This window comes from Myodes glareolus, chromosome 3 (assembly GCF_982192425.1).
Source record: "Myodes glareolus chromosome 3, mMyoGla1.1, whole genome shotgun sequence".
Taxonomy (NCBI): Eukaryota; Metazoa; Chordata; class Mammalia; order Rodentia; family Cricetidae; genus Myodes; species Myodes glareolus.
This window is the reverse complement of record NC_142028.1, coordinates 36,068,019-36,087,036: the sequence shown is the minus strand read 5'-3', so window position 1 is coordinate 36,087,036 and position 19,018 is coordinate 36,068,019. Positions and strand designations below refer to the sequence as shown.

General features: G+C 40.2%; 1 protein-coding gene and 1 pseudogene across 1 annotated transcript in view; one reads left to right on the top strand and one right to left on the bottom strand.

Moving 5' to 3' along the window:
• Window positions 1–15,060, bottom strand: part of LOC146895241 (interferon-induced transmembrane protein 2 pseudogene) — a 64,237-nt pseudogene extending 49,177 nt beyond the window's left edge.
• Syn2 (synapsin II) overlaps window positions 1–19,018 on the top strand; it is a 153,460-nt gene that overhangs the window by 71,924 nt on the left and 62,518 nt on the right. The gene's annotated exons all lie outside the window — the stretch shown is intronic.

Genomic DNA, 19,018 nt, shown 5'->3' with positions numbered 1-19,018 from the left:
TTCAGTGATAGATAAGAAGGCTATGAGCAACAAGTGAAGATCTGCCTTCCAGAGGTGTTTGTCTCTAGAAGTCTAGGAAAATGAAGGGGGAAAATATAACCTGAGAACAGGAATGTAATTTCCTGTTATCTAGGAAAAACAAAAATAAACACAAACTGTAATGTAGAAGTCCTTTGCTGCATAATTTATATAGCTGCATTAGAAAGTTACCTCTCCTAAGATTTTTGGGAGACCATTAGAGTTCCCTTGTACTCCTAGAAAACTTCTGGCATGACTTTTAAGGAGTCCCTAACCCATCCCAGACCAACCTAGCCACCTTGGTGTGCGTGATAAAGTGCCGCAGTTTCTGAGGTTTCCAATGTGGGCATGGTTCATGCAGGCCTTTTGCTGCATGACACCTATTTACTAGTTCACAGCTCTGCAGGTCTGTAGTCAGACATAATGCATGTAGGTTTTGTGTCTACAGTCACACCAAGTCAAAACTGAGATGTCAGCTGGCTGAGGTTTTTTTTCTGGAGGTGCTAGGAAAATCTGTTTTCTAAGCGCATTCTTATTGGCAGAATTCATTTCTTGTGGTTGTAGACTGAGATTAACCAGCAACCACGTCGGCATCTGGAGGCCACCTACATTTCTTCACATGTGATCATTTCCATCTTATATTTATTGCCTTATGCTTCAGATCTCTGAGTCTTTCTTCTCCCCAGAAAATAAAAGCTTCTCTTTTTAAATTGATTTTTATTGAGCGCCACATTTTTCTCTGTTCCCCTCCCTGCCTCTCCCCTCCCCTCTTCAACCTTCCCCCAAGGTCCCCATGCTTCCAATTTACTCAGGAGATCTTGTCTTTTTCTACTTTCTACTTCCCATGTAGATTAGATCTATGTAAGTCTCTCTTAGGGTCCTCATTGTTGTCTAAGTTCTCTGGGATTGTGGTTTGCAGGCTGGTTTTCTTTGCTTTATGTTTAAAAACCACTTATGAATGAGTACATGTGATAATTGTCTTTCCAGGTCTGGGTCATCTCTCTCAAAATAATGTTTTCTAGCTCCATCCATTTTCCTGCAAAATTCAAGATGTCATTATTTTTTTTTTTATGTTTTGTAGTACTCCATTATGTAAATGTTCCACATTTTCCTTATCCATTCTTCAGTTGAGGTGCATTTAGGTTGTTTCCAGGTTCTGGCTATGACAAACAATGCTGCTATGAACATAGTTGAGCACATGTCCTTGTGGCACGATTGAGCATCCTTTGGATATATACCCAAAAGTGATATTACTGGGTCTTGAGGAAGGTTGTTTCCGAATTTTCTAAGTAAAAGCTTCTCTTTTAAAGAGTGTGTTGATTATGGTAGGCCTCCCTGACTCCGATCCTGTGTTACCACTGACTTTGTCATGTAATAGCCCGTTCATGGGTATAAAACCCATCACATTTGATAACCTAGAGTAAGAATAGGACACCTGCAACCGTTTGAAAATTCTGCCTGCCACATCTTTATTTCTGTTTCAACTCATTTTTTTTTTTGTTTTTGGGGTTTTTTTGTTTGGTTTTCTTTTTTTATACCTATGGGTTTTGAGGCAAGCTAATGGCTCACACAATATTTCAGTTAGTAAGTAAATACCTACATTTTCAGCAACTAAAATTAATGTTGGAGTTACATATGAGAATGATGGTCTTTGTGTTTGATTTTGGCAAATGTTTAAGGAAGCAAATTAAAAAATGAATAATTATTCATTATGTAATTCAGGGTTGTGCCAATATTCTAATACTTCTATAGAATGACATGTTTAAAAACTACACAATTCCATATACAATTTCTAATTTTAGTAGAGTGGCATAGTTCGGATGATAAGATCTTCTAGTGTTTTTATTGCTGCTTAAAAACAAAATTCTGCTGTTTATCCACATACATGTCTCCTATACCTTTTTCTGGCAAAGAAAGGTGAACTTTAATAGGTGATGAATATTGAATTCAGTTCTTGGCCCTACCATTATTACCTAGTGAGGTGTGTATTAGATTAGAGAAGATAATTAGGTAAGATAATCATTTAGATTTACATTTTAATTACATTTTAATATCCTGTGTGACTATTTCAAATACAAGTCAGCCAGTCAAGCATCCTCTGTCATAAACATAGGCTTTGCATGTTTTGACTCCATGTATCTCATAGAAGCCTCTTATTTAAAGGAAAAAAATACTTGAAGTTAGACATCAGAAGTATTAACTATTTCTTAGTGCCCCCTTCCAAACAGATATGGACATTAGCTTCTAAAATAAATTTATCTTTGGGATTGAAATGCCATTATTCTGGGATTATCTGATGCTAAATGTTTTTCTTCCTGTTTGAATGTTTTCCTTCCTACAGTTTATTAAACCTGCAGTTTTCGGTAATGGATGTTGTTGCAGTATAATGACATTTTCTCCACCCTTATTGACAATCTGCTGAAAAAGTAGATTAGCAGATATCTAACAGAGAGCTTGTCAGTATAATGATGTCCCTGTAATCAGGCCGGGTAATGTAATTCTCTACTTAGTTCAGTTGTGAGTGGTCATCCAGAGAGGCTATTCCCATTTGAGATGACTCATGTGGGGTTTCTGGACTATGGCACTGTGAAAGGAGGCCATGTAAGGGGAAGTAATGTCTTTTACTCATCATCTCTGTAGTTCAGCATTTCTGAAAGCAATTTGACTATAGAATCCTTACTGTGGATACTCAACAAACCATTGAACACAGTTTGGGAAGGACTTCAAATGTAAGGAAGCTTCAACTCAGGGAGCATCCTGTGTTTTTATCGTAAGTAGTACAGTCACCACTCATCATCTGGCTGCACTCCTGTGCACCTGGAGACTCTGAGACCCCAGAGGTCTGAAGAGGCTTGCCCAAGATATGTTAGTGGCAGAGTTTGGTTAAGAATAATCAAGATATATTGTCTTTCAATTTTACTATAGTTCACTTAACACAACTGAGAAAAGAACTCACTCCCCTCAAAGATGGCCATGCCTTTAGTTCTGGCTGAGTTACAGTTTGGAAGTGGGAATAGGAGAAGGATCTCCTATTCTAGGGGATCCAGTGCTGCTTCTGGCAACTGCAGGTACTGCATACATGTGGTTTGTAGATATGCAGACAGGGACATCACTCATAATCAAAAAATAATGTATTTATTTAAAAAGGCATCTGATACTAATCATCCATCTTTCTAATAGTTATACTTATAGGAATGAGTATTATAAGTGAGGTTCTAAATATTTAGTAATTGAGACTTTCTTGTTGGCTTGTTTGTTTAAGATACAATCAATTTAAGAGCCAGTTTTCTCAGAATTTCTCATTTGTCTACTTAAAAGACAGAGATGGAGGAAATAGAAATGTTGGGTCCATGGGGGCACACAGAGATGGGGACAGACTACTGAAGTCTAGTAAACAAGAAGCAAACTTTATTCCAGGAAAAAAATATTTTTTAAATTAAAAAAAAAATGTCCATGGGGCACAAAAAGCTTATCAGCTAGCTGAGACCACAGCCAGAGATGGACTTGTAAGGTTGTGGCAAAGGACGGTTTCTGAACTCCCCTTTTTATAGCAAGAAGAAATAAACATTAGGCATGAACAAAGAAATTTTTACAATCTTGAGGTAAAACTCCGATACAAATTGCCGTATTTTTACAATTTCCATTTATAGAGTTTCCCAGTTAAACTAGTGTTTGTATTTAGTCCATTCCCCGCCCCCCACCCCCCACCCCCCCCACCCCCTCCCCCCGCACTCCCTGGTAGTGTTTACCAAAACTCTGCACGTCCCCTGATACTGCAAGTTTTGCATAGCAGGAAAGGGTATGGAAGATGCTCAACCAAAAAGTCAGGTACATCCCATCATTTAAAAGTTAACTCAGCTCACATCCATTGTTAATCACTAGTGGCCGGGGTGTTATCTTAGGCTAACTCTCAGTTTGCAGAGGGATGCTTCAGTCTTGTAAACAGAGCAGCCAGTTGTTATACAACATAACCCACTGCTGTTAATAGATCCTAAAGCACCTGAAAAAATAACCCACCTTGGATAATTGATCCTTAAACTGCTAAGAAAACTGTTGGTAGTTTGTTTAGGTTTACAACTTTATATGTCTTTCTTTCTACATTCTAATTTCTGGTACCTATATTTCTGTATTCTAATTCTTATTTCTAGACCCTTCAAGAAACTGAGATATGTGAAAAAAAAATGTGATCGTAGAGATTAAGCTCAGAATGTCACTGACAGCCTGTACTCTATTTCTAAATGCTTGTTTTATTATATATTGAAATCTTTCATTTTTGCTTCATCCAACTGGGAAATATCAGAAGTCTTTCTATGGAAGTATCTTACAGGAAATGTAAGTGGCTGGACTTGGGGAAGGAGCGTGATCAGGAGCGTGGGGTACAGAGAGGTGTGAGGCAAGAGATAGGCAGAAAACACAGCAACCAAAAGCATAGACTGAGAAAAGCTGCATTTTCATTCTACTAGTGTCTGATGGTGAAATTTGTTATCACAGACAAGACCTTTAATGTCTCTGGGCTTGTAACTGATCTCTAAAACAAAAAATAATAATCACTTTCTCCAAGATTATAAAGATTGCATAAATCAAAATATGACTGATTTTTGTTGGGGTACACTGTGTAGCACAGGATGGTTGAAGAAAGGCACTCCAAGATAAAATTTTAAGGCCTGTGTGGCAGCAGGAAGATCCAGTCTCTTCTGATGGACTGAATCCAGAAAGGCCGTACAAAGGCATATTTATTGGTTGTTACACAAAGTATTTCCTCATACCAAAGTCCTTAATCTAATTTACATGTCTTACTAAAGGACAGTATCACATGCTCTCATGACTTTAGCCTTTTATTATGTATTGTTTGCAATGCACAATAATTTAAGAACCTCAGGTGTGTCTGAGGCTCTTGTGGCCAATGTCATGGGATGGCTGCAATGTCCCTTCAGCAAAACAATTCTACAGATCAGGGAAGCAATCACTGTTTTTCACAAGGATTCTTCAAGGTCAAAGAACTTCTAATGTTCATTCTAATGTTTACTCAGATACAGTGACTCTGCTAAATCCTACAACAGATTTTTATATTGCTATGGTATATTTGTCAGACCAATTAGAGTTTGCTTTGGAGGAAACCAATAAACATTTTTTACTATAATATAAAAAAGGAAATCTGTAGAAATTCCTGATACTTACTAAGTGCTCTTTAAGGTTTTGATTCTCCTTTGTTGTTTTCCCTTCCTTCCCCAACACACCCCATCTCAAAACTTGCTTCTCTCTCCTCCTAGCTATTGCCTCTGTAAGGAAATAAAAAAGGCTGTCTACACAGAAAGCTCTTCTGAATTTGGAGTAAGGCACAAGAAGAAAGAACTCTGCCTGTCTAGACTCTTTATAACAGGCATAGATTAAAGACTCCAAATTTGTATCATGATTCCTACTATTTATTGGCTGGTTCACATAAGATAAGTTTAAGTTTTACATAAGACTTAAATGCTGTTTTTCTTTTAAAGATGATGCTTGTGGTAGATTGAATGAAAATGGCTTCCAGAGGGTCATATATTAGAATGGTTGGCCCCAGCAGGTGGAACTGTTTGGGAAGGATTAGGAGGTGTGGCCTTGTTGGCAGAGGTGTGTCATTGGGAATGGGCTTTGATATTCTGAATGCCCGTGCCATTTCCAGTTAGCTGTCTCTGCCTAGCGCTTGTGGTTGAGATGCACACTCTGAGCTAGTGCTCTAGTGCCATGTCTGCCTGCTTACTGCCATGCTTCCCACCATGATCATGGACTCTAATCCTCTGAAGACATAAGGCCCTAAATTAAACACTTCTAGTTGCCTTGGTCATGGTGTTTTATCACAGAATTAGAAAAGTAACTAAAATGACACTAATTATAATATTGAGTATTCTTGCTTGGTGTCTGTACACCTGGTGAGTGCTGGTTGTCATTATCATTGTCACCATCTCATCTTATCCAGAGCCCCTCCCAGTCCTTAGGTAATCCTAAGTGAACTTAAAGAATTGTTTATTTCATATCAGTCCCATGGATGGGATGATTGAGAGAGAAAAAAATTTTCATTATTTTTTCATATTATTTCATACTTCAAGTCTCTCTTTCCCTCCCTCCCCTCTCAAATATCTTGCTCTTTAAGTTAGATGAGACTTTTGACCTCAAAACTTTACACTTATTTTTTTTTTTAATTAGCTAGGTGTAGTGGTAAAGTCCTTTAATTCCAGTGTTCTAGAGATTGAGGCAGGTGGATTTCTGTGAGTTCAGGGCTAACCTGGTCTACATAGAGAGTTCCAGTACAAGCAGAACTACATAATAGAGAGATCCCAGCTCTCTCTAAGAACAAAACAAAATAATAACAAATTTTAAAGATTTATTTATGTTATGTGTGTTAGTGTGTTTTCATGTATGTCTGTGTACCTTGTACCCTTGAAGGTCAGAACCCCTGGAACTGAAGTTATGGATGGTTGTGAACTGCCATGTGGGTGCTGGGAATCAAACCCAGGTCCTCTGCAAGCACAAGTGCTATTAACCACTGAGCCATGTATCCAGCCCTTACACTTACTTTTGGTATCAATATTTTGTTCCTGCTGTCATCCTACCTTCTGGATCTGGCTACTGGCCTGAGAATTCTGGAATCACTGCATTCCGTTTTTCATCTCTGAGGACACTGGCTCCTGCTCATATCAGAACATCAGAGGAGTCGGTGTACTGCAACTTCTAATTTAGGGATCCTCGTATATTACATGACTGGAGAAGGAACATAGCGACAGGCAAAGTGAACTGGAGTCTGGGTCATAGCATCACATTGTCAGGAAGGCTTCCGGGAAGGAAGTGCTCAGAAACGACTCAGGACACTGGGAGAGACTGCTAGAGAAGAGCCCTGGGTGGCTGCTGCCAGAGTCGCGCCAGTACCTCCAGGACATGTAGAAGCAGTGGCTAATGGTAAAAAGCACAAGGTTGGTCAGAGTTAAGGAGGCTTTCCAGGGTGTGCTCTAGGCCTAGGATGGTACCAGCCCTCCTTGAAATCCAAAAACACAGCAAATTGTGTATCTGCCACACCCACCTCACTTCCCAGATCAGCTCTGCCTTGTTTCTGAAGACACTCCCAGAAACTCTGTAGTCAGATCTGATTAATTCCTTTCCTTATTCAGCATTGTTTAATTGCCCCATCAACTAAACTGTAACATGGGCTACTAATATTTGTTTTAATTCAGTTCATGTTTGTTCTTGCAGCGAACATTCTGTGCTTTCGAAATGTTTATAGCACAGTTACAAGGCTGTTTTTTCAAGGTTTATTTTTCTTTAGTTTTAGTTTACAAGGTTTATTTTTAGTGTTTGTGCATGTGTGTGAATGCCACTTGTATGTGGGTCTTTATAGGCCAGAAAAGGGCATCCGATCTGTTAGAGCTGAAGTTACAGGTGGCTGTGAGCTGCCTTGACCTGGGTGGGTGCTAGGAACTAAACTCAGGTTCTCTGGTAGAGCAGCAAGTGTTCCAAACCACCGAGCCATCTCTCCAGCCCCTATTAATCCATTAGTTGATTCAAACTTTCTGCCCACTTTTAAATTGCCTTTTGTTGTTATTTAAGAAGGGTTTTTAAAATTCTGGATGCTGATTACCAGATACATGATTTGCAAATCTTTTCTCCATTCTCAAATAACTTGTTCTTTTACTTTGACCTGTCAAAGTTTTCCTCTTGGTGAAATCCTGTTTTTTTCTCTCTTGTACTCACTGTGCATGCCTAAGCACATATGGCCTATTTAAGGTTTCTTTTGAGTTTTATAGTTTTATCTGTGTCAGTTACATCTTTAGTTAATTTTTGTATAGTGTTTAAATGTTAATGGTACAGTCAAGTTAAGTTACAGTTAGTTGGTAAGTACTCAAAAAGTTCCTTCAACTCAACTTGACAGATGTTGAAAATTTTCCATAACAAAATGTTTAAGGAAAAAGAAACCTAAATTTAGAAACTTGATAGTTCCTCTTTGGGTATCGTCTCTGAGCCACCGTATTCACAGCTTCACAACATGGATATAGGGCTAGTGAAGGCAAGATGAATGTGGCATGCCCAAGCTGCGTGGTGACTTCTTACCCCAGGTAGCCTTTGTTAGCCTGTGATTCTATGCTGTAACTCAAGATATTTCTTCTACAGCATGCCCCAAGGAAACTTGCCTCTCGGCCCTATTTTTAATCCTTGATTATTGCTGTTGTTGGATAAATGTCTTATTGCTTTGAAATGATTTCTTGTTTTTCATTCCAAAGAATGATCTAATTTTCATCTGAATAAAGGTGTTTTTACAGAAAGAAACCTCACTTGAGAGACAGAAGCTCTACATTCTAGAAGAAATGTCACAGTGATTTGTACAAGGTCAAACTGATGCTCAGTGGTAGAATTTGAACCTGGAGTACTTTAATCCAATTTATCAGAAAATTGACCTTTGAAGACCAATTCAGTTTTTAAAACCTAAAGTTTTGTTTTTACTCATTTATTGTGCATGTATTGATGCTTTCGTCTGCATATGTATTAGTCCACCACATGTGTGAGTCACAGACAGTTGGGGAGACACCATCCGGATGCTGGGAATCAAACCTGGGTCCTCTGGAAGACAGTCAGTGCTCTTCTAAGCCATCTCCTTAGCCCCCTCAAGACCAGTTCTTTAGAGTAACCGGGAGGCGGGGGTCCTCACAGCTGTCTATCACCGTTGCAGCTCTGTTGCACAGACAGTGGCAAGCTTCTAAACCTAAGTCCGGAAGTCCAATCAACCTTTCTTAGACAAGAGTGCACGGCCTGCTCTCAGTGGGAACATGAGGACTGTTTCAGCGTTCACAGCTGCGGACTGTTTTCTGCTTTGTCTACAACAAACACCGAGAAAATGGCATGTTAATAATATGAATTTTTGAGCCATATAGCAGATGAAACATTCCAGGTTTCAGGTATCCCCTTGACCTTTTATTTATCCTGTCTATTTCATTCATTTATTTATTTGCACATTTACCTATTTATTTATTGTAACCTACGCTAACATCTTTGTTAAAAAAAACCAATTCTTGGGAAAATGTGTATAAAGGACATTGTATTACAGTTTATATAGTTGCCTTAGTCCTTAGAGTCCTCACTGGAAGTCTTTGTTTTGTTTTTGTTTTCCCCCTCTAATTTTAAATCAGGCTAAGGGATTATACTTTAGTAGTACTGCCTTGCCCTAGCCCTCAACATAGTCAGTAGCACATAGTAGGCATCATGGGTGTTAGGTCATTGTTGCCTTCCGAAGAGCGGAGCTTTGCTCAGCTGTATATACCCATCTCCTGGGTACAATATCAATAACTGTAAGATAGGCATTCAATAACAGCTTAAAAGAATTCTTTGAATTTAGGTTTTCGCTTCACTTTTAGATGACTGCTTATTTAACAAGGTATTTCTCAGCAGAGAGAGTTAGACCTCCAGATGAGTCACTGAATAAGGATCAGAGGGTTAATGATAGCCACAAAAGAGATGGCGCCTGTTAGCTGATTCATAGGGCTATCTATCAGCTCTTCTGAGAGAAACGACCTAGATAAATCAAAGACTGGCAATAATGAACTCACAGCCTCCAAACAGTAAAAATTGTGGATATTGTTGAACTCCTAAGAAAAAGCAATGAAAACTCTTTCTTAATCAAATCTCTGGACTTAAAACTAGTGATTTTTTTGTGAGGTTGCTGAGTTTCAGACTGCTCATGAAAATGGAGAGCGTGATCAGAGCAAGGTTGGGAGAGGACAGGAAGGGAGAAAGGTAACAAGTGGATAGGGAGCTGGCTCAGCTTGTCAACACTTGCCTTGCAAGCATGAAGGTCTGAATTCGGATCCCAAGAAGCCATGGAAGAGGTATGGTGGCTCACACTTGTAATTCCAGCAGTGGGAAAATGGAAGACATAAACAAACAGGCAGTTTGCCAGCTACCTAGCCTGCCCTATGTGCAGCGTTTCAGGGCATTTAGAGATCCCATCTCGAACAAAAGGTGTCTTCGGGCCTTCACATTCTGTGTTTGTCCACTTTCAACCTCAAATTCAACCTCAACCAAATTCATAACAAAAGGAGGCAGGAAGGGAGAGAGATAGAAGGGCGAGAAAAGAGAGAGAGAGGGAGGAAAAGGGGAGGGAGGGAGAGAAGAACATCTGAAAGAACAGTGCTGTGGCTTCTCCGTATTTTGTGAATGGCAGGTATCTGGTGGCAAATGGCCTTTTTTTCTTTGGAAGTGGAAGAGTCACAGTCTCAGATGTGGTGGCCATAGCTACCATTCCTCCATTACTTTTCTAGTCTCAGGACCTTGGAGCCAAAGTGAGCTCTACATGTTTGGTTGAGAAAGAAGGGAAGAGGCATTTAGTAGTGATTTTCCTCCACAGTCATGAAAGGGTTCCGGTTTGTTGATTGCAAATGTTGCTGTAGGCTAGGTTCTAGAGCATTCTTGACTGGAATTTAATCTTAGGGCTAAGCAAAGGGCATGTTAGTGTCCGTGCTACCCAGGAATTTTGTGTAGACACACTGGGAGGAGCATACAGAAAACCAGACTTTCTCCACTGTCGTAGATATGTGAGAGACTCATTTAAGTGGCATCATCACTGTGATTTCTCCCTACTCACAGCAGCTTAAATGTAAGGCCATTGGGCCCAGTTCTACCTAGAGAAAACTTGTCAGTTTCTCCTAGGGAGGGCTACAGAGTTATTTAGCGTGTGTTTACTGAGTGACAGTTTTGCCAGGTGCCTTGTGCTAGACTCTGATCAAGGTAGATTTGTCCCCTAAGTTTGCCCCAGAAACAATCATTAGAAAAGAAGTATCTTGTTTACATCTGTTCTTAAAATCTTCACGGGAATGGCTGTTCACATCACTCTGGATTTGAGCCCATATAAAATCCTGCCACTCATTGCTTAGAAAGACTCAGAGAGGCAGAGTGCTTACTCAGTACCAGCCCACCATCCTTAAAAGCTTCTGGAAATGAATCCAAGAAGAGTCTGGAAGACAGGAGTTCAATGCCAGCGTCTATTATGTAACCCGTTAAAACATTTGCCTAGAGGCTGCATTGCAAATTGTCAGCCTCCAAGGCTTCTCTCTTGGGACTGTATTTTCTGTCTTTGCCCATCCTACCTTGCGGTTTGTGGCAGCATTTCTAGAAACAGACGTTAGATTGTCTGGAATCAGTTGGAAATTGCAATTCCTGTATCTTCTTACTGTGTCCTCCTGCGCTACATCCTTGATTCTGAGCTTTGACAGTATGAAGAATGTTAGCTGATATGGTGGCTGCCGAGGTGAACATGATGTATAGTGCATTCACAGAGCTTGGTCTGGTTAGGGAGATGGATGGTGCAGTAGGAGCAAAATAAACAGCAAGGCTAGGCTTCTAGCAAGTGCAGGAGAGGTAGCATGCAGTATGGTCAGAGTAATGGACCTGCTCTTAGAGAATCAGATACTAAGGCTCATTTGTGAGCAAATCTATTTTTCTTTAGTTCACTTACAAAAAAAAAAAAAAAGGAAAGAAAAATAAAGAAAAGAGAAAAGAAGAAAGGTAATGATATTGTAAAGTTTCTGACCTGCCTGAGTCCCTAGGTTCACATGAGAGACTATGAGAAGGTTTGAAAAACACAAATTAAAATGCAAGCAGATGGGAAGTGACAGCGTCCCATTTTAGTGCGGGGAAGCAGATACAGCGAGAAGAACCACCTGTGGGATGTTCCCACGCTGTGCTCAGCAGCTGTTGATTGTTCAGCCTCAGGATAACGATCCCTCTTGTCCTTTATCCCTCTTTCACCTGCCTTGCTTCCCATAGGCTGTTAATAATATGAGGGATGGATTATTGGCCCCACATAATTGTATTTTTGCAGAATGTGAGGAAGATCAGGGCTTTTTATTTGTTTATTTTTTGGCAGGGTTTGTAAAATAGCCCAAGTTGGCCACAAATTCACAATCCTTTTGCATTGACCTCTCAAGTGCTCGAATTACAGGCATATGCTACCACATACAGTTTGTGGATTCATATTTCATATGCTGTCTCATTTGTTGAGGTTGACAAAGATTTAATGAGGATTCCTCCAATAAAAATATAATACAAATTGCCATCATAAAATTTAAAATTTTCTTGTAACCACAGTAAAAGAAAAAGAAAATCAGGCAAAATTAATAATACACTGTATTTAACACATTATGTTCCAAGTTTTTTATTTATTCTTCTTTCATATAATACATCCCAACTGCAGCCTCCCCTCCCTTTCCTTCTCCTGTTCCTTCCCACTTCCTTCTCCTTCAGATCCCCTGCTCCTCTATTTCTCTTCAGAAAGAGCAGGCCTCCCAGTGATATTAAGTGAACTCAGTATAAAAAGATGCAATAAGGCTAGGCACAAATCCTTATATCAAGACTGGATGAAGCAACCTGGTAAGAGGAAATAGGTCCCATGAGCAGGATAAGAGACAGCGATGCCCCCACTCCCATTGTTAGGAGTCCAACAAAAGACCCAAGTTAAGGGACCATAGCCTGTATGCAGAGGGCCTCATGCAGACCCACACAGACTCCGCGGTTGCCTCTGCAAAGTATTTCTTAACATTTAATTAGTAAAAAACTTTTTGGTACCCCAAACTGGGCTCAAATTCACAATCCTCCTGCTTCTGTCTCTTGAGTTGCAGTCTTCTGCTTTTTTGATGGTTATCAGCTTGGCAGGTTTTAGAAGTACCATGAAAACCAACTTCTAGGCAAGTCTGTGAAGGACTTCTAGATGGGGTTGGTTGAGGTGGGAACCCCCACCCTAAATGTGGGTGGTGCTGTTTCATAGACTGGGGGTCCAGGATTGAGTAAAAAGGAGAGGGAACAAAGCATTCACCTGTGTGGCTGCTGTAAGCTCCTTCTTCCATGCTGGACTACCTTGACCTGTGAGCCAAAATCAGCCCATCCTCACTGACATTGCTTCCCTCGGGTATTCTGTCACAGCAAGACAAGAACACAGCCACCACATCGGGCTGGTCAGGCTTCTAATGAAATGTTTTACATTCCCTTTTCATGCGAATTCTCTAGAATTAGGCATGTGTACGCCTCATAGCCCATCATCCTCACTAGTCACTGTCGGTGCTAGCAGCCGCCATAGCTGAGGACTGTTTGCTTAGAAAGCAGAGCCATCCGGTCTCTTCTGTCTTTCTAACCTTTGTTCCTGTCCTCATTGTTTTCTTTCAGTGTATTTGTTTGTTTCCTGTCTTCTGCCCTAGGAACAGTCTTTTCTTCCCTTTGGTTTGGTCTGTGTCTATGTGAGTTGCTTATCTTCTCCTCCAGCTGTTTGAAACCAGCTGCTGTTCCCTGGGTGCCTTTTCTTCTCTGTAGGCACTGAGGTCTTCTGAACTCTCATGGTACCTTACTTCTGGATCAGTCTGTTCCCGACATATGTTGTTCCTTAAGGGCAGAGATGGTGTTTCCTCTTTTCCGCAACCTTTCCTTCCCACTTAGCCTGGGATCTGACCTCTAGCTGAAACTTAGTAAGCTTTTAACAATTGAACAAATGAATAAGTTGTTTTTGAAGACCTCACTGCCTCCGTTTGCCCACCTCTATTTTCTCTCTGAGGTGCAATCGGGCAACTTTCATTATTTTTGTTTTCTTTTCATTATTTTCAGTGGAAATAAAAGTAAGGGCAGAATTTTAGAGCGGTTCTCCAGTTTTCCCTGTCTTCCAGCAGCACTGGCTCTCTGCAGTCACCTTTCAGGTCTCCTGACTTCACTGACTCCTGCTGGGAAAGCCTGTGGGATCCTTTTGGAGGCGTGGCTACTCCATTGTCTAATTCCAGGTTTGCTTCTCTCCTTACCTCCTGCCAACTCTCTCTGTCTGAGCGCCTGTGTAGTCAGGTCTGCTGACCTCACCGCAGTCACAAGTGACCGATGCTGCAAAGTCCAGGCGGTTTCACACTTTAGAGCAATGCATCTGTTGCTGTTCCCGCAGAGGTACAGCCCTGTGTATAAAGATGGGACAGTGACAGTGGAAACAAGTTAGAGGTACTCCCGGCCACCCCAGAGCGTGGCTTAGGAGCCGCGAGTCTTGTTAACTCCTTCTCAGCGCACACGGGGAAACAGGTATAGAGAAGTGAGACAGTGTGGTGTGCCCAGTGCAAACACTGTGCTCGCAGCAGGATCTGGACCAGAACCCAGGTTTCCTTTCCAGGTCAGTGCTCTCCTAACCACAATGTACTGCTGGGAGCTTCATTTCCCAAGGGGAGGAAGCAGGAACAATGAGCCTTTTATTGTGCTCCCCTTGATGAAATCTGACAGGGTCTACCTCTCCTTCTCTAGTAGAAGATCAGGTTGGCCCCCTCTTGTTATTGTTTTCTCTGGGACCCAGGCTGGGGCTTGCCTCAGCCTTTGTTCTGCTCCCAGTTTTTGAGGTGCCAAGAAGGCTAGGGAGAGAGCGGATTCAGGCAGGTCAAGGTGGCACAGATGTTTCCTGTCCCTTGGCCAGTCTGGCTGTGTCTTTCAGAACAAGCTGAATGCCATGGCCAGGTGTGTTTTCGGGACCTTCCAAGCGCTCGGAGGTGGTAGGTGTTTATAACCGCAATTTCCTCATTGCCTTCTGTTTTTCGTAGGCCCCTAGCCACTCCCTGAGGGAAGTAGATTCCAACCTCTATTCTGAGAGTCGTCCATCATCCAGAGCTCTCTGTGGTCTCATTGTTTTTATCTCTAGGGTCTCAAGTCCGGCACCCCCTGCTTCTCCCATGCACTCTGCTCTCTGCCTTTCCTCCTCGTTCTTGCCTATTAAAATCATGTGCATCTTTCCAGATCATGCTTACATTCCACTTCTTTCAGAAAATCTTCGTTTCCAATCTTATGCAATCTCCATCTGTTGTTTGGTTAACTTTGTAGCCTTTGTCTTCCATTGTTTCCCTCCTTGTATTTTATGCACAGCATCTTTGCTCATGTCCCCTTGTTTCATATTTCTAGGCTGTTGTCCCAGAATGTCTTGTTCTACTCTTTTCCCTTACTTTTGTCTGCCTCGGTCCTATTTAAGTTTAGGATGGGCTTAAGCATCGCATCTCAAATTGTCCTAGGGCACTTACCCATGCTTGATTAAATTCCTCTCATGATCCAGAGCACACCCTGTGTTTTATCTGTGCACCAAACTATTCTGTGTTCCCAGAGAGATAGCCTGTGCTTTGTCTTTCTGTTTCTACCATCCAGAAACATCTTACTCATGGGTAGTACTTAGTAAATACATAAGGGATGAATGAATAATTTGTACTACTGCATTTTGAGTTATATTTTACATTTGAATAGTTATTTGTCTACTAGTAGATTAAAACATTTGTGAGCATAGAGATGTAAAAGGTAATAATCTATTTTGTTCCCCTTAAAGAATTGTTCATAGTAAGTGTATTAGGGTTCCCCAGACAGATAGACACAATAGGATGAATGGATGGATGGATGGATGGATGGATGGATGGATGGATAGATAGATAGACAGACAGACAGACAGACTCTCTTGTTGTAGGGACTGGCAGATCCAAATCCCGTGAAGAAGGCTGCAGACTAGGAACTCAAACTTGTGTTAGGAATTTTTCCTAATGCGAGCTCTCTGCCGACACAAAAATCTCAATCAAGCCAAATCACAACAAGCCAAATTAAGAAATATCCAGATTCAATGGGATTCCTGCACTCTCGGGTGGCTCCGAGGGGAACTGGGAGGCCACAAACGTGACCACTGGGGAGAGAGGAAAGAGACCACCAGGAAATTTTCCAGGGAAGCAGCTTAAATAGACCGAGGGTGTGGTCAAGATTTTGGCGGACTCATCTTGACCCTTCTATGGGGAGGGGTCAAGACTTGGTGGGCACAGGAACTGGGCCTCAAAGATGGAGGTCAGAGACTGGGGCTTACAACTTGTATTGCAGAAAAGTATGAAATCTGTTGTGTAGACCAGCAGTCTGGGAACTCAGATGGGGTTTCTGTTATAGATGTACAGTAGAAGTCTCCTTTTCTCTGGGAAACCTGAGTTTTTTTTTCCAGTAATACCTTCAACTAATTAAATGACCTTCATCCATGTTCTACAGTTAACTCCTCTGCTTACTGTCAGCTGACTGTAGATGCTAATCATATCTACAAGATACCTTCGCAGCACCATCTAATGTATAACAAGGTAATTGGGAACCATAGCCTAGACAAATTGACACATAAAATTTTATCATCACAGCAAGTGACCAACCAGTAAATGCTTCTTGAATTAATCTTCTTATCTGCAGTTCAGAAATTTCTTTATTGTTGGCAATCATTTAAACTCAGTAATCTGAAAATCCTCCACCACTGAATTGTAATAACTCCAAATAAAAAATAATGTTCCTTGAAATCCATGAATGAGTTTGCAAGAAGGTGAGCACATATCCAGGGACTGAAAATGAAGACAGATTGAGTAATAAGAGTAGAAGAGGGTATCCTACTTTAGTGACCCAGGGCTTAGCTTTTAATGCTTAAACAAGACACAGGAGATGATGACTTGAGTTATCATAAGACAGGATTCCTAGAAACTGAGCCTTTGGAAAAACTGAGGCTTTTAATAAAATGGTGGCTAGAAAAATATACTCACATTTATACATGTACATAAGAAATTTGTCTGTATCAGCTCATCCTCTTAATAGAAAAATTCTCCTTTTAAGAATTCATAAGCCCAAGTCTGTTTTCAATTGTGTTTATACAGCCTGGGTGATTTGAGATTCCACAAGTTTAATACTTTTTAACTTAAAAAGTATGCCCAGTCAGTGGTAGCATAGCAGAAAGTTTGGATCCCCAGAACACATGTAAATGTGGAGTGGGCATGGTAGCTTACTTGTAATTCTAGTCTCAGAAGGTAGAGACGGAATCCCCAGAGCAAGCTGGTTATCAGGAAAAGCCATATAGGAAAACTCTGGGGATGACTGAGAGACAATGCCTCAGTGAATAAGATAAAAAAGCAGTCAAGGAAGACTTCCAAAGTCAACTGGGGCCTCCACATGCACCTGTATGCTTCATGTGTAGGCTAGTATATGTTTACACACACACACATGCACACGATGTAGGATTCCCTTCTGTATGTTGTGAATATGTTTTATTACCATTTGTTAATAAAGAAGCTGCTTTGACCTATGGCAGAGCAGAATATAGGTAGGTAGGAAAACTAAACTGAATGCAAGGAGAAAGAAGACAGAGTCAGAGAGACACCATGTAGCTGCCAAAGGAGAAAGATGCCAGAACCATACTGGTAAGCCATAACCTTGTGGCTATATACAGATTAATAGAAATGGGTTAATTTAAGATAAAAGAGCTACCTAGAAATATGCCTGAGTCATTGACCAACGAGTGTTGTAATTAATATAGTTTTTGTGTGATTGTTCAGGTCTGGGTGGCTGGGGAATGAAAGTGCCATACATGTACACACACAAACACCATGCATGTACACACACAAATGCCATACATGTACACATACACATGAAAAGAAAAACAAACTGTGATGGCTGCTTAACCAAGATTATACCCTTTTCTGCTTAATTTTTCCTTTTGTTGTGATTCTGCTGCTTTGGGGACTGAGTGTAGGACCTTGTGAAAGAATGCTAGGCCAGTACCTATCACTAAACTATATCCCCTATATCTTAAAAGAGTGAAGTCTAGTGAAGACAGGATTGGTGAACAAGAAGGTAAAACTGAAATGATGATGAAATGAAGAGAAAATTAGGAAATTGAGATTAAGACATGGAAGATGTAATGAGGACTCTCAATGTATGTGCAATCTTAATTCTAGAAGGAAGGCATGTCCAATCGTAATTCTAGAAGGAAGGAATGTCCAATCATAACTCTAGAAAGAAGAAATGTCCAATCATAATTATAGAAGGAGGAGACAGTATTCAGAAATAATGGCTGAAGTTTTTCCAAACCAACAAAAGGTATTAGGATGCACATCTGGTTTCAAGGATTCAACAAGGCCACATTTTTACCCATGTCACACTGAAACCACAGAATATCAAAGACAAAAATAGGTCTTAAGAGCATCCAAAGACAGAAGAAATTCCAGTGAAGAATCACAATTAGACTGTGGGACAAGGCCAAAATATCAAGAGAGAAAAATAGTCTATAACTTTCACTCTAGTCCATTTAACTCCATTAGAGAATGAGAATATAACAGAGACAGGTAAGGATGTCATGCTGATACTTCACAGATAATTTCTGAAGTTAATATATAAAAATAATTGTCAAGAAGTAAAAATAACATGAAAAAAGCAATAGTAAATGAAGGAATTGGCAATATACATAGATCTAAACAACAATAAAACTCAGAAAAATCTTGTCTGTATAAAGCAGCAAAAACAGTAATTTGGAGAGTATACAAACAAGATAAGATTAAAATGTCAAGTGATAATAGTATGTGACAGAGAAGAGAGAGGAGAGAAGAGGGGTGAGAAATCTTAAAACTTTCTAAGATTAGAGAGAAAAGGAGAACTGCTGTTAAAGACACCTAGATAAACAAGGCATGCTTGTATTGGAACTAAGGGATAACTACAAACAATAGAAATAAGAAGGTGTAATTACTAAACCATTCTGAGAAAGATGGACTCAGCGTTACTTATCAAAACAAGCCGAGGAGCTCCAGTATCCATCATTTGAAGGATAGATTAGAATATGTTTATAGCATTAAAAAGAAGTGAATCAGGGCTTTATGTGATACCATGCTTACATGTCAGAAAATGTAATACTGGGTGGGAAAGGTAGATACACAATAATAAATACCACTTATACAAAGTTCCCTAACAAGCAAATAAATACAGCTTATACAGTTTGTGGGTACAGATACATGCAGTAAAAATATATAAATACATATAGAGAAATGACCAGCACTAACTTGAAATTGTTATCTCCTGTGTGAAAAATCTCAACAGTGGTGTTAATGGTGTGTTTCTTTTATAAAAATCTGTAAAGAAAATTAAGAAAAATAGTAAGATTGATAAAGCTGGGTGGTAAATAAACAGATGTGTGTTCCACCATTCTTTAATTATTCCTGTT